General features: G+C 45.1%; 1 pseudogene; it reads left to right on the plus strand.

Annotated features, from left to right (window-relative positions):
- Positions 1-3,867: 3,867 nt before the first annotated feature.
- LOC114615788 lies at positions 3,868-4,401 on the plus strand (annotated as a pseudogene).
- The last annotated feature ends 1,921 nt before the right edge of the window (positions 4,402-6,322 follow it).

Here is a 6,322-nt window from a genome sequence, read left to right on the forward strand (position 1 = left end):
GAGACACATACGCACACATACATACATACACACACATACATACACACGCAGACACACATGCACACACACATACACACACATACATACATACACACACACATACATACATACACACATACACACACTTACATACATACACACACATACACACACACTTACATACACACATACACACACATACATACACACACATACACACACACATACACAGACACACAGAGACACACACACAGACACACCTACCTTACCATGAAACGTAAGCGTCACTGTTGAGAGAAGAAGACTTTAATGAGGTGACACGGGCCTGCGGACCTGACCCTCATGAATAGAGTAATACCTCTAGCATAGAAGTGGATTGGTAATCACAGGAATAGGTTCAGGTCAAAAGCTAAGTCACCCCCATCCCCAAGGTCCTGTTCCTGCCCCTCTTCCCCACATCCTCACACCATCTGAAACCTGGGCCTCGTTATTCTGCAGCACAGAGACCCGACAGATACCAGCACCATGCGCTTGCCTTTCCCAGCTCCAGAGTTGTGAGCCAAGCAGCCTGCTCTTTATAAACTGTCCAGCCTCTGGTTTTCTGTTATAGCAACACAAGCTAAAGACACTGGGTTTGCATCTTTCTAAAAAGGGCCCCAGGGAGTTTAACGAGGAGGTTAAATCTATAATTCTTTCTGTCTCTCATTATTTCATAATTGTGTGTGTGAGAGAGAGTGTATGTGAACACACATCTGCCACTGTGCATGAATCGAGATCAAAGGACAATTTTCAGGAGTCAGTTCTCCTTTTCCTAGGGCAGGCTCTCTCTTGTTTCTGCCAGGCCAGTCTGTGAGCTTCTCCGTCTCCTGTCTCAGCTCAGGGCAGCTCAACCCACCACCCTTTCCCAGCAAGCTGATTGGGACCAGTGGTCGGTCACTGCATAGATGAGATGGTGATGAATCTCTAACACTGATGCTCTAATATGGGGAGTCTGGGGAAGGCAGTTTCTCACGTCAAGCCCTCATGAAACATTTTTCACACCTCCCTGCAAAGGCCTACACATCCCCCACTGCTACACACATTGTAGTGTAACCCTTGCCCCGTTCCTTGGACTTCGTGCTCCCTGGAGAAAGTTCTACACTAGGGAGATCCTTACACACAGAGTGCATAAATAAACTACAGATAAAGAACCGAGTGATGTTGGCTTGAATATCTTCCAGGGACTCACTGAAATTCCATTCCCTGATCCACAACTCCTGTGCTTGTGTGTCTAAGAGGAACCCAGCGCCACATGGACAATAGGAAGACCCCTTGCAGATTCACACTGTGGCCAGGGTCAAGTGTTTGGCCAGGCAGAGCTCAGAGCACCTGGCCCTCTCACCAGGCTGAGAGGAGGCTTAAATGCAGGTAAAATTGGTTTCAGTCAGCCATCCTGTACACCACTAAACCTTGCTGAAACTCATTAACTATTTGGAGGATAAATTTTCCCTCCTGAAAGCCAACCAGAGAGGATACTATGCTTACCCTAATGGGGTTATACCCACCGACTTTAACATCTATCCAACAGGCCCATCTGTTACACAGGCTCACTTTCCAGTCATTGGATCACTTCCCTCCATCCAAACACCAGCTTCCCGTCCTAGTCAGTGTACAGGGTCCCTGGTCTCAAGGAATGGTTGGCCACCATCTACTGATTCCAGAGACTGAGTAATCCACCATCTTTATGACTGGCCTTCACGCTGACTCCTAATTCTAGGACATTTTCCCTTGGGTGAGATTTTCCTCTCTCCTCTGAGTTCTTTTCTTGATGCTGCAAAAGCTCGGGCCTGGTGGACTGTTCTCCTGGCCTTAGCTCAGGCACTGACTTGAGTTCAGCCCCTAAGTTCATCCCATGACAACCTAGTGACCTGACTTGGTTGTCTTTTCTAGCTACTACATTGTCCTCAGGACACTGGAACTGGCAAGTGACTGGCTTCTACTCACCCAATGGGTGCCTCTTCTTCTACCGTGTCTCCAGGATCCTCACTGGAATGTCTCCTGGAAAACCTCAAACTTCTAAATCTAGCATCTGACTTAAAGGCCTCCAAACTTATCCACCTTTGCAATCAAGTCTGACCCCGTTACTTGTTAGATAACGACTCCAAGTGGCCGCCTAACAGCACGTCTGATTCTGCCATTTTAAGGAATCTTCATAATTACTGCTGGCAATCGGGAAAATGGAAGGAGGTTCTCTATATCCAAGGCATTTCTTCACTCCAGGCCTTCTCTTTTCTCTTTCTGGTCCCCAACTCAACTCCTATTAGCTATGAAAATCTTAACCAGAAGAAATTTCTACTATTCTTGATCCAGCTGATGAACCTCCCCCTTAATGTCACCTAACCTGGTCGCTTTAAAGATTGGAACTAACTCACAAGTGCCACTTACAACCTCTCCAGGGGTACTGCCAAGTAACCTCCCCTCACCTTTTATCAGCTGCCCTGACTCTGAGGTTGCCATGACCCCATACCTTTTCTCTATCACTCTTTTTGGTGTAGCAGCTTGTTTTAAGACATCCGGGACACATTCTGTAGGAACGCTGAGCTCCCTTGACTGCAACGGAACCATAGCTCATTTCTGCCACAGTATCCCTCAGTCCAAAACACATCAATTCTCTGTGTCACTCAGGTACATCATAGTCAGGAGTTTGTACATTGGTGATCCTTTTCCCTGGATCAGGAGTGACCCATGGATGAGACTCTCTACCAATCCCAGCTGTAGACTCAGTGTCTGTCCAACATAACAGGAGCACAGTTGAACTCGTGCTGCTCCCGGTCACGGCGGCAATAACTGTAGGTGCTGGTAATGGAACAGCAGGGCTGACTATTTCTCTGATCTTATCCAATCAGTTCTCTTCCCCAGCTTGAGAACAGTCTTCAAGAAGTGACCCAAACTATGCTCTTCCTCCAAAGACAGATCGATTCCCCAGCAGCAGTGGCGCTTCAGAACTGATGGAGACAAGATGTTCTTACAGAGAAAGAAGTCAGTCTTTGCCTTTTGCTCCAAGAAGAATGTTGCTTCTACATCAACCAGTCCAGTACAGTGAGAAACAAAACCCAGCCGCTACAATCAGACATCCAAAACAACAGAGTACAACATGATGCCTCTAATTCCTGGGTTTTCGAAAACCCCGTATGGACATGGATACTGTCCTTCCTAACACCTCTTCTCGTTTTTCTGGCTTTACTATTTGCTCCCTGCCTCATCAAACCTCATCTCCATATTCCTTCAACGACAAATTCAAAAGTTTTCCAACCAAACAATCAGTTTCTTTTACAGGATTACCAACCACTGTCTACAGAAGAGCCTGATTTGAACAACTATCAAATAAGCCCCGATGGTGAGGGTCAGGTAAGCCCCAAAACTGACAATGCCCCTAGACAGCAGGAAGCAGACCAACCCTTATTCCTGCCTCACCATTGCCTCCCCCACTTTTCCCTCTCTTTATGATAAAAAAAAAGTGAGGAATGTTAGCATCAGATGCATCCATGGACAGCCAGAAGCGACTTCACAGTAATCAGGCATCTTTACAGCCAGCTCCCAGACCCAACGATGAGACACATCATCTCTAGGTGACAGTGCCACTCCCGAATCCGTCCCTTTACATATACACCGTGGCCCCCACCACACGTCACTTTGCACATAAAAGATAAAAAGACTCGTCCTCCCTGCCCCCTCTCTCTTTCCTTCCACCCTCTCCCAGAGGCCACCTCTCACCCCCACCCAATAAACCTCCCACAAGAGACCTGTTGCATGGGGTGATTTGTTCGGCACCGCTTATTTCTAACACCGATGGGGCAGAAAGCTAAACCCATCTGCAGGATCTTTGAGTGTGGCGAACTTTACTGATAGCCACAATAGCTGAAAACAGAGATGATAAAAATGGTTGCTCTGAAGGCCAATATCTGTCATCAAATTAAGCATTAGTTTTGGAGACTTCAACTTGCCGCAGAACAAAGTTTTAAAAGAATGTATCAAACTGAATGAAGACTGGGTGCCTCTGGAAGTCAAGACAAAATTCGACAGGTTAAGCTATCTGACAAGAGACTTTAATGTAAGCGTGCAAACGAGCCAGAACTCATGGAAGTCAGCACAGAGGAAACCACGCTCGAAGGATCTCTGCACAAACCCTCCCTGAAGTCAGTGACAAGCGTAACAATGATGTGAGAAACAGGTCTGCTACTATTAAATGCTTCCCAGCAGATGCAGCCCCTGAGGACATAGGTGATAAAGGTCAGGTGCCAAATATTCGGATGAGAAAAACTTTTCCCAGAACATGTAAGGGGTCAGTATCTGCTGTGTCTGATGGTATTTAGTCTATAAAGAAGCCTGTGGAGACCCTTAGCCAGAAGTACAAAGACAAAAACTTGCCAATGTGCTTTAAATGTTACTTTGAGGAAAGAGAGACAGAGACAGACAGAGAAAGGCAGAGATGAGCAGAAAGACAGAGAAGGACAGGGGCGGGGGGGACAGAGAGAGATGGAGAGGACAATCAGGGACAGAGAAAGTAAGCTTAAACAAGAAGATAGAGAAAACACAAAACAAAAGGACAGAAGGAAGAGAGGATGCTTACTGACTTTTTTTTTTTTAATGATTTAGATCCCCAGACACAGAGTGAGAATTCACATATCCTCTTCTTAAATTACAGTGAAATAAAGTAGATTGTCATTTTCACAGGCGCAAAAGAGAAAATCGCTCTCTTTTAAGAAAAAGCTAAGGATGCACTGGAGAAAGCGAAAGGTGCCAGTAACTGTAACCTACAACAAAAGAGTAGAACCGTGGCTTAGAATGTACTAGAAGGATGAGTGAGAAAAAGTGTTGAATGTGACCGAAGAGGGTCAGCAAGGATCCGTAAACAAACGGAGGTCAGAGATTTAAAGGAGGGAGACTGAGCTGCCCATCCCAGGGCTGCTGATGGAAGAAGTCTGCTCCAGGAAGGAAGACGAGGCTTGGTGATGGGGGGGAGGGGGACATGGGGCAGGGGCACAGGAGGGAGAGGGGGGGCATACAGGACCAAGGAAAAGAGCAAGAGATAGAAACCACCAGGAGGAACTCACATCAAAGCAAGAGAGAAGCAAACGTGGTGCCAGAGGAGAGTTTAATAAGCAACATTTTTATTCGTCTGAGATTTTTAAACTGTCTTCATCTTTGGAGACTTTTAAGAAAAAAAGGTGAATTGAGTCCAGCATCCAGTGTGTACAAGGAAAGCTGTTAGAATGTGTAGTTCTGTTTGCATTCAGATGCCTCAAAGACGAAAGGCATGGGCCTTCCTCTTAATTCAGCCTTTGTGCTATAGGACTATATCAGAACAAAGTTGCAAAATATACACTATATAAAAATAGAAAATAGTTTTTAAAAACTGGAGACGAATTAAGGTAAGACATTTGGCATCAACTGTGGCACACACACACACACACACACAACCAAAAATGCAAAAACAAAACAACAACAAAAAACCCTGTATACTCCAAGCTGATTTAAATTGTGGGAAAATGCCATATATATATACTTTTAAAGAGGTGTGTGTTTTATTGATGTTTATGTGTGTATCAGCAAGACAGTAAAGAGAGCATTACAAAATATTTATTTTTAAAAGAAAATACTATTACAAGGAGAACAAGGTGTGTGGAGTTTTTATGCCCTTGGTCTTTTTACAGCGTAGTTTATTTTGTCTGCAGACTTTCTGGCACCCCTTGAAATAGGCACAGATACCTAGGCATCGCTGCTGAAGGGCTGGGAGCCAAATAGAAGACCCAAGGGACTGGGAAACGCGTGTATATTTGAGAGTTGGGCTGCGAGCAGCATCCCCTAGGAGTCAATTGGACCTGGGTCTGAGCTACCAAGTCTGGGACCACAAACATTTTATGTTTACAATGGTTCTCAGTGTAGTAAACAGAGGGAGGGGGCGGGGGAACAGTCAGGAGTTGGCTTGGCCACTCAGGGACTTCCTGTCTGACTTCAGGTAAACGTTTTTACCTTCCCTGAACCCATTTGTCCGGTCTGTAGTGCATAGCTAGTATATGCCCATTTCTACTATGAACACTTCTTTTTCTGTTAGGTACTCAGATGGGTCAGACACCTGGAACTCACATGATCCTTTGGTCGCCAGTCATTCAGTCTTCACAAGCATCCTACGAGTCGGGCATGATTCCTATGACACAAATTAGGAAACCAAGGTAGATGACATCAGTGTCTGAACTAGTCTTCCTTCTGTTGTGATTTTTTTAAAAAAATTTAATTAATTAACTAATTTAAAAAATTAAAATACTGACAAGAAGCAATGTAGGAGAGAAAGAATTTACTTATT

Source organism: Grammomys surdaster, unplaced genomic scaffold (assembly GCF_004785775.1).
Source record: "Grammomys surdaster isolate TR1022 unplaced genomic scaffold, NIH_TR_1.0 147759, whole genome shotgun sequence".
NCBI classification, from domain to species: domain Eukaryota; kingdom Metazoa; phylum Chordata; class Mammalia; order Rodentia; family Muridae; genus Grammomys; species Grammomys surdaster.